This window comes from Rhinopithecus bieti, unplaced genomic scaffold (assembly GCF_001698545.2).
Source record: "Rhinopithecus bieti isolate Rb0 unplaced genomic scaffold, ASM169854v2 scaffold_18477, whole genome shotgun sequence".
In the NCBI taxonomy this organism is placed as follows: domain Eukaryota; kingdom Metazoa; phylum Chordata; class Mammalia; order Primates; family Cercopithecidae; genus Rhinopithecus; species Rhinopithecus bieti.
Window position 1 is genome coordinate 596,212 of NW_016809209.1, and position 12,290 is coordinate 608,501.

A 12,290-nucleotide genomic window follows, 5' to 3' on the forward strand; every position below is an offset into this window, starting at 1 on the left:
GAAAGAAAAAGAAATATAGCAGTGTATCAAGCGTAGCTGTGACGGTTTAGCATTTTCTTTGATGCATATAGAATATGCTCTGCTGCTTGAGATAATGGAGAACATGTTTATGAGCCTGGGAGAGCAACCAACAAGTCTGTGCACATTCCAGAGGCCACGAAGGGTTTTATGCCCTGAGCCCTGGATTCCATCCAAGCCACGAGGGGTTTTATGCCCTGGGCTTAGATTTGTGGTGTGGCAGAGCAGACTTCCACCCTTTGGCACAGAACTTTGTGTTCCAAAGGCCATGAGAGGTTTTAGACCCTGGACCCCAGACATCTTCCAAGATGCTTTTATATTATGACAGACAAGCTAATCCTGCCTCAGCTCTTCTACCAACATGTCTCCCTTTTCTTTTTCACAAAACCACCACAGCTATTATTGCTCGTTCTTGGTGGCAGCTTTCTCTCCAGAGGCGGCTTCCGCATCTGCAAACTACATAAAGACAACACAGATTAAAAGCACAATCATTATAAAATCACAGAGCCTCCAAGTGTCTTGATCCACTTTAGTGGGTATAATAGCTGCTAATCTGTCTGCAGCTCCTTCAAGCACTTCATCCTGGCATTAGTGTCATATGTGACTGAGAGGCTTGAAATATTTGTTCCTTCAATTGTGCAAGATCTAAAGATAAATTTCCAGTAGGATCTTTTAAATGTCTCTTAACTTTTTCCCACGCATGCTCTGTTTTATTATACAGATGAGGACTGATGTAAAAATCAGAGGTATTTCAATCACATTGCGTTTCAATTTTACTTTTTAAACTTATAATGCCATCTCGCATTCAAATCGCTGTCCGTGGAGATCATTCATTTGGTTAACTATTTTTTTATTTATTTGAGTTTGAAAGTTCCATAATTTTGTGGAATTATTTTGCCACTTATTGACAAATGTAACAGTTTGTACAGATGAATGTAGAGCCACACTAGACATTGCAGTAGTAGTAGTAACAGCAATGAGGTCAATTATAGCAACTATACATCTTTTTGAATGGGATAAAAGTTTTGTAAGGTTTTCAGTTACTATATGAATGGATGGAGATGCCTCCCACAGTCTATTTATAGACATAGGGATCCAGACTCCTTTCCTGGCTTTAATTATTAGGACAGTCTGATTTTTATTAAAAGTTGAATTAATGCAGGTAAACAAATGACATTTGGGGCATGAAATAAAGTGTGTATTTATATCAAGAGTAACACTTCCTATTGCCAGCACAAAAGGTGGCTGAACACAACTTTGAATCCAAAGAGTCCTGTGGGAAAGAAAAGAAAGAGCATATTTATTTTTACCTCCCTCCCCTTTATACTTGTTATATTTATTTACCCTCCCAAATTTTGATTGAACTTTGAGCCATAGCTAATAATTCAGAATGTTCCTGTCCTATGGCAGGAGATATTATTTTTGGACTAGGGGTGACAATGCCAGTAGGACTCCATATGATAAGGACCTAAGCTTTTGTCTGAATATATTGTGCATGATTTAATTGCCAATGATTCCATCGGTTTATTACATTTATTCTACAAGAAGGCCTTCTGGTGCTATTTTTTTTTTTAAAGATCCTCTTGGGGACTAATTAATGATGATTCCATAGGAATTATTTTGTAGTACCTCAGCCTTACTTGCTATACAATCTTCCCAAGTTTAAGCATCCACACCTTTAAACTAAACTCTATTTTGTTTATATTTGAATTTATTTGGATGGAACTGCAGGGTTTTAGGATGGGAATGATTATATTTTAAACTACACCCCAAAATCATATGCAAAGCAGCCCATGATTTATTTTTTCAGGTACTACTGCCACCCTGGCCTGTGTGTCAATCTGTAAACAGCCAACAGCAGGTCCCAGGTATATTGGGGGATATTTACATTCTATGGATATATTTATTTTTATCCCTTCTTCATTAAGATGCACTGGCCCTTGGCTATCTATGGGCTCAGGCATCCAGGTACTGTCGTTGGTGTACACCTCAGTAACACGGTCCATCCAGCTCACAGACCTAATTAAAGGAGGAAATGGGACATATGCCCAATAAGTGAAGTTTTGAGTTGCTCCAAAATATTGAGGCTTACCACCATGGTGAGTGTCACCAGCATGGCCACCATCAGGTTACTAGTTGTTTTTAGTTTGTTCTGTGCTTTCAAGTTGTCTGTTGCCATCTGCACCAACTTCTTGATTGTCCCCATTTTGGAGAATTTGCCTGATAACTATTCTTGGTTTTCTCCTTCATCTTTGAGATATATATTTGTGCCATCACTCATATTGGGAGTTCTGGCTCTTCCCAGAGTCCTCTCTTCCTGCTGTAGCTCATAATAGATCTTCAGATGTTTGGTGGGCACCCATACAGGCACCTGATTGTTACCTGGAGAGACACAAACAAATCCTGTTCCCCATATAATTATCTGCCCTTTTAAGTTTCGTTAAAGGGCCAGGGAGGTTAGTATGTGCTCTTACATGAGTGTTATAGAAAGGGGAATGCCTTTGTTGTACTGCTTGCTGTAAAGAATGAAATAAAAGATTAAGTTGGTCATTAGTAACATTTTGAATGAAGGCACATTCAATATTTTGTGTGGCTTGCACTACATAGCTGAATCAGAAACAATGTTTACTGGCAGTTTAAAAGTTTTTAACACTGTTATCACAGCCATAAGTTCAGGCCTTTGAGCAGAAGCAAAGTCAGTTTGAAAATGTGTTGTTGAGGTCCCACAAATGAGGTCTTTTATTAGTAGATCCATCAGTAAAAACAGTAATGGCCCCTTCAGTAGGGGTTTTTTGAGTAATGGAAGGCAATATCCATGATGTTAATTTAAGAAATTGGAATATTTTGGATTTAGGATAATGATGATCAAGAACACCAATAAAACCTGCCAAATCAACTTGCCATTCCTGGAAATTAATATAAGCCTGCTGAATTTGTTGTTTGCTTAATGGAACTATAATTTGATTTGGATCATATGCCATTAACTTTGTTGTGCGCAGCCTTGCTTATCCTACTTGCCTATCACAGGAAGAGGGAGGAAATGAGCCAGATCAGTAATCAACAGTGCTTCAGTCAAGAAAGACAATTTTTCTGATGCCAAGATGTAACTGATTTAAATTGACAGCATCACTGAACTGTAAAATTTGTATGTGGCACTTTAGGCCTCATATTTTGGCATGGTTTCTAATATCTTAACTACTACTAGTAACACTGATAGGCAGTAATTATTATGGGTGCTTACCATATCCAAGATACTCTGCCAAGTCAATAACCCTATGAGGAAAGTACCATTATTGTCCTCATTTTATAAATAAGATGACTAAAACCCAGAAAGGTTATGTAACTTGTTCAAGGTCGCACAGCAAGTGATAAACCTCGAACTGGACCCAGCCAATCCCACGTTCTGTTCTATGACTCAATGTGCTAAGCACTGACCTGTACTATGAAAAGTCAAAGGGCAAGGGAGATATAATCCTTGTCCTTGAGAAACAACATGATTAGGAATGACAGGCTGGGTAGACATGAACAATCCCTGGGAAGATTATGAGAAAAGCAATACACATAAGTGTTAACAAACAGAAAGAGGGGCAGCTCTGCACAGTGCTGTCACTGGCAAGCAGACAGAGGGGTGGAGTTGAGAAAGAAAAACCAGCTAAGTTTTGTGGATGGAGAGAGTTCTGAGCATCACTTTGAAGAAGGAAGACATCATTTGGTGGAGGAAGATAGAAGAAAACGATATGCAAAAAGGCATACAAGACATGTTATGTGGATTGCAAGCAGGGTGGGCTGCTTGAAAGAGAGTTGGGTCAGTGGGAGAGGAAGAGGAAGCAAATCGTTGGAGGAAACCATTCAGAGAAAGGCCTGAAAGACAGGGACCTCCCGTTCGGTAAACATCTTTCCCTGGCAATATGAAGGAACTGCCATCTCATTTGGAAATGCAACACTACTATACCCTGGATCTGAGCAGCACTCTCTGGAGGCTTCCCAGGGCCTGGCCAATGTCACCCTCAAGACCCTTCCTTGTGGTTCTCCATGATCAGTCCTCAGGACACTGCTTATGCTGGCCCCACCATCCACCTCCTGGTGCTCATGGTGGAGGTCTCTGCAAGTTAGAGCCCACATGAAGGGTGCCTGCTGGGCTCTCACATCATCTCCAACCATGGAGGAAAGGTCAGCAACCACTCTACATCGTGAGCACTGCAAACCACAACCCCAAATTTACTAATGCCAGTCAGGCACCCAACTTGGGCTTCAGCTTGTGCCTAGTCTTTTCCACAGCTTCCCTGTGGCCTCCAGGAATGCCCTAGGGCACCAGAAGAAGCTGGGCAAGCTGTCAAATGACTCCCTGGAGTGCTCCTAGGCAAGACCTGTGGCCCTGAGAAGCAACTAGAAATCATTGCTAGAGTCTGAGACCAGACTGCTGCATCTGGAAGGTAAGTCCAGGATATTCTTGGATGATGCGGGGGTGTGGAAGTATGGGGGCTGATGTAGGATGCAGCCTGAGGTAGCTGACATCTGATCAGGGCTACCATGCGAACAGATGTAGGGGGCTGGATGGTAACAGGGATGGAAAAGAGAATTAGGACTCTAACGAAGCCCTGATGTAGGCTGTGAGGTAAATTTTCAATGGTGACTTAACAGAAAAATCAGAAAGTTGGTAACATTATCAACAGGAAGAGTGACATAATAAAAAGGGGGGAGACAAAGAATAGCCATGATCACTCTGAAGAAGGAGGAGAGGAATGGCGTGTCCCACCCGCCATTATGACTTACAAAGCAATAACAGTGAAAACGATACGGCGGCAGTGCAGGTACAGGCGGACAAGGAAAGGCAGATCTTAAGCCTGACCCAAGATGAAAGAGCCCAGACAGAGCCCCGCATATTTGAGAGCTTTTGAGAGAAGGGACAACAAGCCGGGCGCGGCGACTCAAGCCTGTGATCCCAGCACTTGGGGAGGCGGAGGCAGGCGGATCACAACGTCAGGAGATCGAGGCCATCCTGGTTAACATGGTGAAACCCCGTCTCTACTAAAAATACAAAAAATTAGCCGGGCGTGGTGGTGGGCGCCTGTAGTCCCAGCTATTCTGGAGGCTGAGGCAGGAGAATGCTGTGAACCTGGGAGGCGGAGCTTGCAGTGAGCCGAGATCGTGCTACTGCACTCCAGCCTGAGTGACAGAGCGAGACTCCGTCTCAAAAAATAAATCAATAAGTAAAAAATACAAATAAATTGGTAAAACACTTTAAATGCTTTCTGACAATAACTAGTAGAATAAAGCATGTGTCCATCCTATGACCCAGCACTTAAAGGAATATGTCCTAGAGAGGTTCTGGCATACACTGAGATGTACATGACATGGATGTTCATCAAAGCACTTTTGGGCAGGCCCATAATCCACTGACTTTTCCCATCCAATCTCTATTTGCTTTGAACCAATTAGAGAAGATGTAACCCATAATGCAATTCTAATCACTACATTGCATGCTATGAAAATACATATGTGAAACAACAAAGCAAGCATGACTGGCATGATAGGAACTACTAATATGCCAAGTGGAAAATCTGTTTCAAACTGAACTGGGAATTCCAACAACACAACATGCTGGAAGTCAATAAGAAACAATGGAGGCCAGGCGCTGTGGCTCATGGCTGTAATCCCAGCACATTGGGAGGCTGAGGCGGATGGATCATTTGAGGTCAGGAGTTCGAGACCATCCTGGCCAACATATAGTGAAACCCCGTCTCAACTGAAAATACAAAATTAGCTGGGCATGCTGGTGCACACCTGTAGTCCCAGCTACCTGGGAAGATGAGGCAGGATACCACCAGGCCCCAGCTCCTACATTCTTTGCTCCCTCCTTCTGAACCAAATGGGAGTTACAAGAAAATCCAGTGGGAGTTCTATCTACTGGTTTGGGAAGATTCAGTGAGAAAGGAAAAACTGCATTTTAAACTAATTAAATCCAAAGATATTACACTACATGAGAAGATATTATTCTTTGTTCTCTTTTCCAAGTGTTTAAGCACCATTACTTTGAATTCTGGTGGTAAATTTTAAATGAACTCTCTAAAGGTTTTCTTTAATGAAATAGATTTTTTATAAAACACTTTTTATTTTGTGTTCTGATTTTCAGATTTCATCCCACTTTAAAATACCAATGCTTCTCATGGAAGAACAAAGAGATTCCACTAACTCACAGACACCTGTGCTCCATGTATCTATCAGCAAGTATAGCTGCATGGACAGACAATAGTTGCTTGCTTCTTTATTTTCACAGTCTGAGACTTTTCACTTGTTAATCATTAAAATAAAAATATTGAAATTCGTTTTTTGTTTTTTGAGACGGAGTTTCGCTCTTCTTGCCCTGGATGGAGTGCAATGGCACAATCTCGGCACACTGCAACCTCCGCCTCCCATTCTCCCGCCTCAGCCTCCCGAGTAGCTGGGATTACAGGCATGCGCCACCAGGACCAGCTAATTTTGTACTGTAGAGATGGAGTGTCTCCATGTTGGTCTGCTGGTTTCGAACTCCCGACCTCAGGTAATCCACCTGCCTCAGCCTCCCAAAGTGCTGGGATTTCAACAAATTGAAATTCTAAGTTAAATTGCTCAGTTCTCTATTAAGCCTCCACTGTACCTTTAACTTCATAATTACAACAGTCATTATAGTGTATTAAATGTGTTACATTTGTCTCCTTATTAGAAATAAGCATCTGGAGGGCAGAAGTTATATCTTATTCATTCTTAAAGACTTAGTACAGATCTGACTTTTTTTTTTTTTTTTGAGACAGAGTCTTGCACTGTCACCCAGGTAGCTCACTGCAACCTCCGCCTCCTGAGTTCAAGTGATTCTCATGCCTTGGCTTTCAAATAGCTGGGATTACAGGCATGCACCAACATGCCTGGCTAATTTTTGTATTTTTAGGAGAGACAGGATTTCGCCATGTTGGCCAGGCTGGTAATCCACCCACCTCAGCCTCTCAAAGTGCTGGGATTACAGTCGTGAGCCACCACACCCGACCCAGCTCTGGCACATTCTAAGTATGCAATAAACAAATGCAGAATACAAAACAAGAAAAGCAACAATAGAGAATACATAAATGGACAGTAATTACTATCCTTTAGGAATGTACAGTCTACTGAGGGTAAAAGAGACACATCGACAAAAATTACACAAGATAGAACATTTAAAATGCCACAGGAGAGAAATATAAAGTATAAGAAGTATAAGAAGAAGTCAGGGAGGAAATTTAGAGAGTTAATTTAGAGAGTTTATTTTGCCAAGGTTGAGGATGCATCCGTGACAGCCTCAGGGAAGTCTTGACAAAATATGCCCAAGGTCATCAGGGCACAGCTTGATTTTACACATTAGGGAGACATCATGAGACATCAGTCAATATATGTAAGAAGTACATTGCTTCATCTGGAAAGGTGGGACAACTTGAAGCAAAGGCAGGAAGACTGAAGTGGGGAGGGAGCTTCCAGGTCACAGATGGCTGACACACAAACGGTTCCATTCTTTTGAGTTTCTGATCAGCCTTTGCAAAGGAGGCAAATCAGATAAGCATCTATCTCAGTGGGCAGAGGAGTGACTGAATAGAATGGGAATCAGGGTGCCCTAAGCAGTTCCTGGCTTGATTTTTCCTCTGTGATTTTGGGGGCCACAGATATTTTCCTTTCACAGCGAGGACTTCAATCTTTGCGATGCCCTGGACAGCAGCAACTCCATGCAAACCATCCAAAAGACCACCACCTGCCGGATACTGGATGGCAAAGTGGTGTCTGAGACCTACAATGCCAAAGTTCTGAGACACTAAGCCAACAGAAGCAGGGGACCCTTTGGGTAACAGGAGGCCAAAAACAAGTTCAGATGTTAAAAAAAAAAAAAAAAAAGAAAAAAAAGAAAAAAATACTGGCATTGTTATGGCATTAACAGTTATATGCATGTACTTTTTTCCAAACAACATTTATAGCATAACTTGAATTTTCTATTCATTAGTATATATATTTTTCTCTTGAAATGTGTATTTTCTAGTTTATTGGATATTGAAAACAATCTTTATCATTGTAATTTAAATTTACTATCTCTTTTCCAGCAATTATTCTTTTTTCTCTTTTGTGCAGTAGTAGAAAACAAAATCCAAGCAAGCATAGACCAGGCAAGATATTCAGCCATCTTGAAGTCTGGAGATTTTGTCCAGCAAGGAGCCACCTAACAAAAGGCAGAATGTCAAACTGTTAAGCTCTGATACCCCAGACCCATTAAGAGTGGCTTTTCTCCCAGCGGGGAGGCGATAGAATATTCTGAAAACCCATGTACCTGTTGAAAAACTAAGACTATACAAAGAAAAATTCCCCCCGAAGGGTGCAATTCTATCTGGATGATGCCCCCTCAAAATAAATAGCCTTTGAGGTTTGTGACTTAGAAGCCTTGTGACCCCTTACCTCTTTGTGTCATTTTGAAATTTTGCCTCCACTTCTGTTTCTTTGACAAGACCCATGGCCACCTGAAGCCTAATGCTGCCATGGAGTTTTGTTCTGCTCTTTGGTTGCTGCTGGGTTCTTCTAGGGTTGAAAAGAAAAATCACTTCAATTGGTCCATCTATAATGAAATACTGATCTAATGTTTGATACTCCACCATGAAATTAAAATGAAACCGCTGTTGCCACCTCCACCCCCAGCTCCCGTTTCTGAAAGTTTTATGAAGCTTCATGGATGCTTTACCTCAAAGATGCCCTTGGGCTTCCTCCAGGAGAATGATATAACCCATAGAAGGGCAGGAAGAGGTCAGCGAACCTGCTTCCTGTCCCCTGTTCCCTGCCATGCATTCAGAATCAGAGAGCAGCAGATTCTGAAGTCAAGCTGCCAGAATCTCATGTGCTACCATCTCACTTTAACCACAGGCTACTTCTTTACTTTCAACATCATTGATCAAAGTCAGATTTTGTGGTGGGTGGGGGATAGTGTGGGGGTGGTGTAGGGAGAAGTAAGGAAATGCTGTCTTTTGTCAGTACAAAGCCTGGCCGCCTCAGACTCTGCTGCCCTGAGTTCCTGGAATTTAATCTCTCTCTCCATCAATTGCAGCTGGGTTGAGCAGTTAAAGTATGATGTCCAGCAACTGTAGACTGCGCTCAGAAACTTCCAGTACCAGTGCTATGCAAGGGAGCAGCAGGACAGACAGCGAGAAGAGCTTCTGTCTCGAACCTTCACTGCTAACGTAAGCCACGTTTGTGGTGGGTGTCGGCCTGCCCTTGATGGACTGTGGGGGCTGGAGTTCTGATATCTGAGCATCATCTTTTTTAGGGGTACCTGAAAAGATTGATGAGGAAACCAACTGGAAATGACAGGGACTTTGTGCATTGCCACAGAGACTAGACCTAGACAGAAGAATCTCTTTTCTAACACAAAACCTGAAGAAGTAGTTAAATTGAAGGGGACTAGGGAGAGGTGAAAATAACCTGATTGGACTGGTCTGAAACAGAAAGGTGGAAATTCACATGGTGGAAATGTGTTTCTGATCAGATCGAGACAGATTATTAGAATTTAGGCCATTCGTAGAGAGGGCAACATTTCTTTTTTTTTTGAGGCAGAGTCTCGCTCTGTTGCCCGGGCTGGAGTGCAGTGACCGGATCTCAGCTCACTGCAAGCTCCGCCTCCCGGGTTTACGCCATTCTCCTGCCTCAGCCTCCCGAGTAGCTGGGACTACAGGCGCCCGCCACCTCGCCCGGCTTGTTTTGTATTTTAGTAGAGACGGGGTTTCACCGTGTTAGCCAGGATGGTCTCGATCTCCTGACCTTGTGATCCGCCTGTCTCGGCCTCCCAAAGTGCTGGGATTACAGGCTTGAGCCACCGCGCCCGGCCGAGAGGGAAACATTTCAAAGCTGCCTGTGGGCAGTTGCCATTGTGCCGAGTTTGTGCGTGGTTCTGGTGTCAGGTGCATTAAAATGTTTTTGTCCCTAGTCTGAGCAGCGATTTGAAGGAATTTGTTAACATATATTTAGGGTTAGATGGACTGTTTGCCTGAGTCTGTCTGAAAGTGTGTTGGTTTGCACATTTGATTTCTCAGAACCTGTTGTCCCTGCCCTTTAGTCTTAACCGGACCATTTCCTGAACATGGCTGTAGAACATACTGGACTTTTCTGTGTCGTAATATATTCCACTAAGTGAAGTGTGCTTTGGCTTTTTGTGTTTTGTTTTTTAGAGGTTTATTTTCTAGAGATGTTAGCTTTCTAAGCCTGTCGTTAGAATTCACATCATTTCCCACTTTGCAGATGTTTAATCCTCAATGCTTCATCCTTGCTTTGCAGTAAATTTCCAAGTGTTTCAAAATGTGCCTATGTAGTTTTTGCTTCTCCAGAGTAAGTAATCAAGTCACAATTTTTTTTTGCTTGTTTTTGTTTTTTGAGACAGAGTCTCTCTCTGTCACCCAGACTGGAGTGCAATGGTGTGATCTCAGCTCACTGCAACCTCTGCCTCCTTGGTTCAAGTGATTCTCCTGCCTCAGCTTCCCTAGTAACTGGGATTACAGGTGCCCAACATCATGCCTGGCTAATTTTTGTATTGTTAGTAGAGACAGGTTTCCCCATGTTGGCCAGGCTGGTCTCAAACTTCTGACCTCCAGTGATCTGTCCATCTTGGCCTCCCAAAGTACTGGGATTACAGGCGTGAGCCACCACACCTGGCCAAGTCACAGTATTTAACAATTCAAAAAATTAATGAAGTATAAGATACACTAAAAGATGATGTTTGGATTTTAGATTGTTACAATTATGATTCAAGTCTTTTTTCCATCAAGGATGATCACTCAGGATTATTTTGTTTCTTGCCAGCCTGGTGTGATGCTGTGCATACAGTGGGTTCTTAATAAACACTGACTTGTTTATTAAGAAGACCAAGAAGAAGATGAAACTTCTTCTTGGTCATTCTGCCATCTGGAGCTATAATACATTTTTCTGAGAGATAATGGACCATCAGCCATACCTTTTCAGATGGGAGGATAAGAAAGATTTGTATATAAATGGCATTCTGTAAGTGCTTGGCAAATTACTGAAGAGAAGTCTCTAATTGAGTCTTGCAAACACTAGTGTCTTTTGATCCACTGAGCATTAGTTGCATGCAGAACACTAGTTAAGGCGCTAGGAGTAAAGCACACGAGGAATTTAACAGACCGGACTCCTACCTGTGAGGAGCTCCCCTGTTAGCAGGGGCAGTTGAAAACGCACATGTACAAAACGATTCTGAATCCAAGCAGCAAAGAAACAGTGGCATAATTTCTTTGTGACAATTGAAACTGGTGTTTACGTGGTAAAAACCACTACTAGGGCTGGGCACAGTGGTACACACCTGTGATGCCAGAACTTTGGGAGGTCAAGATGGCAGATTTCTTGAGCTCAGGAGTTCACCATCCTGGGTGACATGTCTCAAAAAACCTTGTGGCTGATCACCTGAGGTCAGAAGTTTGAGACCAGTCTGGCCAACATGGTGAAACCCTGTCTCTACTAAAAATACAAAAATTAGCTGGGCATGGTGGTGCATGTCTGTAATCCCAGCTACTTGGGAGGCTGAGGCATGAGAACTGCTTGAACCCAAGAGGCAGAGGTTGTAGTGAGCTGAGATCACGCCATTGCACTCCAGCCTGGGTGACAGAGTGAGACCCTGTCTCAAAAAAATGAAAATAAGCTTGGGCACGGTGACTCATGCCTGTAATCCCAGCACTTTGGGAGGCTGAGGCAGGTGGATCATGAGGTCAGGAGATTAAGACCATCCTGGCTAACATGGTGAAACCCTGTCTTTACTAAGAATACAAAAAATTAACTGGGCGTGGTGGCATGCACCTGTAATCCCAACTACTCGGGAGGCTGAGGCAGGAGAATTGCTTGAACCTGGGAGGTGAAGGTTGCAGTGAGCTGAGATCCCACCACTGCACTGCATGCAGCCTGAGCAACAGAGTGAGACTCTGTCTCAAAAAAGCAAAAACAGGGGGGCGGAGCAAGATGGCCGAATAGGAACAGCTCCAGTCTCCAACTCCCAATGCGAGTGACACAGAAGACCGGTGATTTCTGCATTTTCAACTGAGGTACTGGGGTCATCTCACTAGGGAGTGCCGGACAATCGGTGCTGGTCAGCTGCTGCAGCCTGACCAGCGAGAGCTGAAGCAGGGCGAGGCATTGCCTCACCTAGGAAGCGCAAGGGGGAAGGGAATCCCTTTTCCTAGCTGGGGGAACTAAGACACACAACACCTGGAAAATCGGGTGACTCCCACCCCAATACT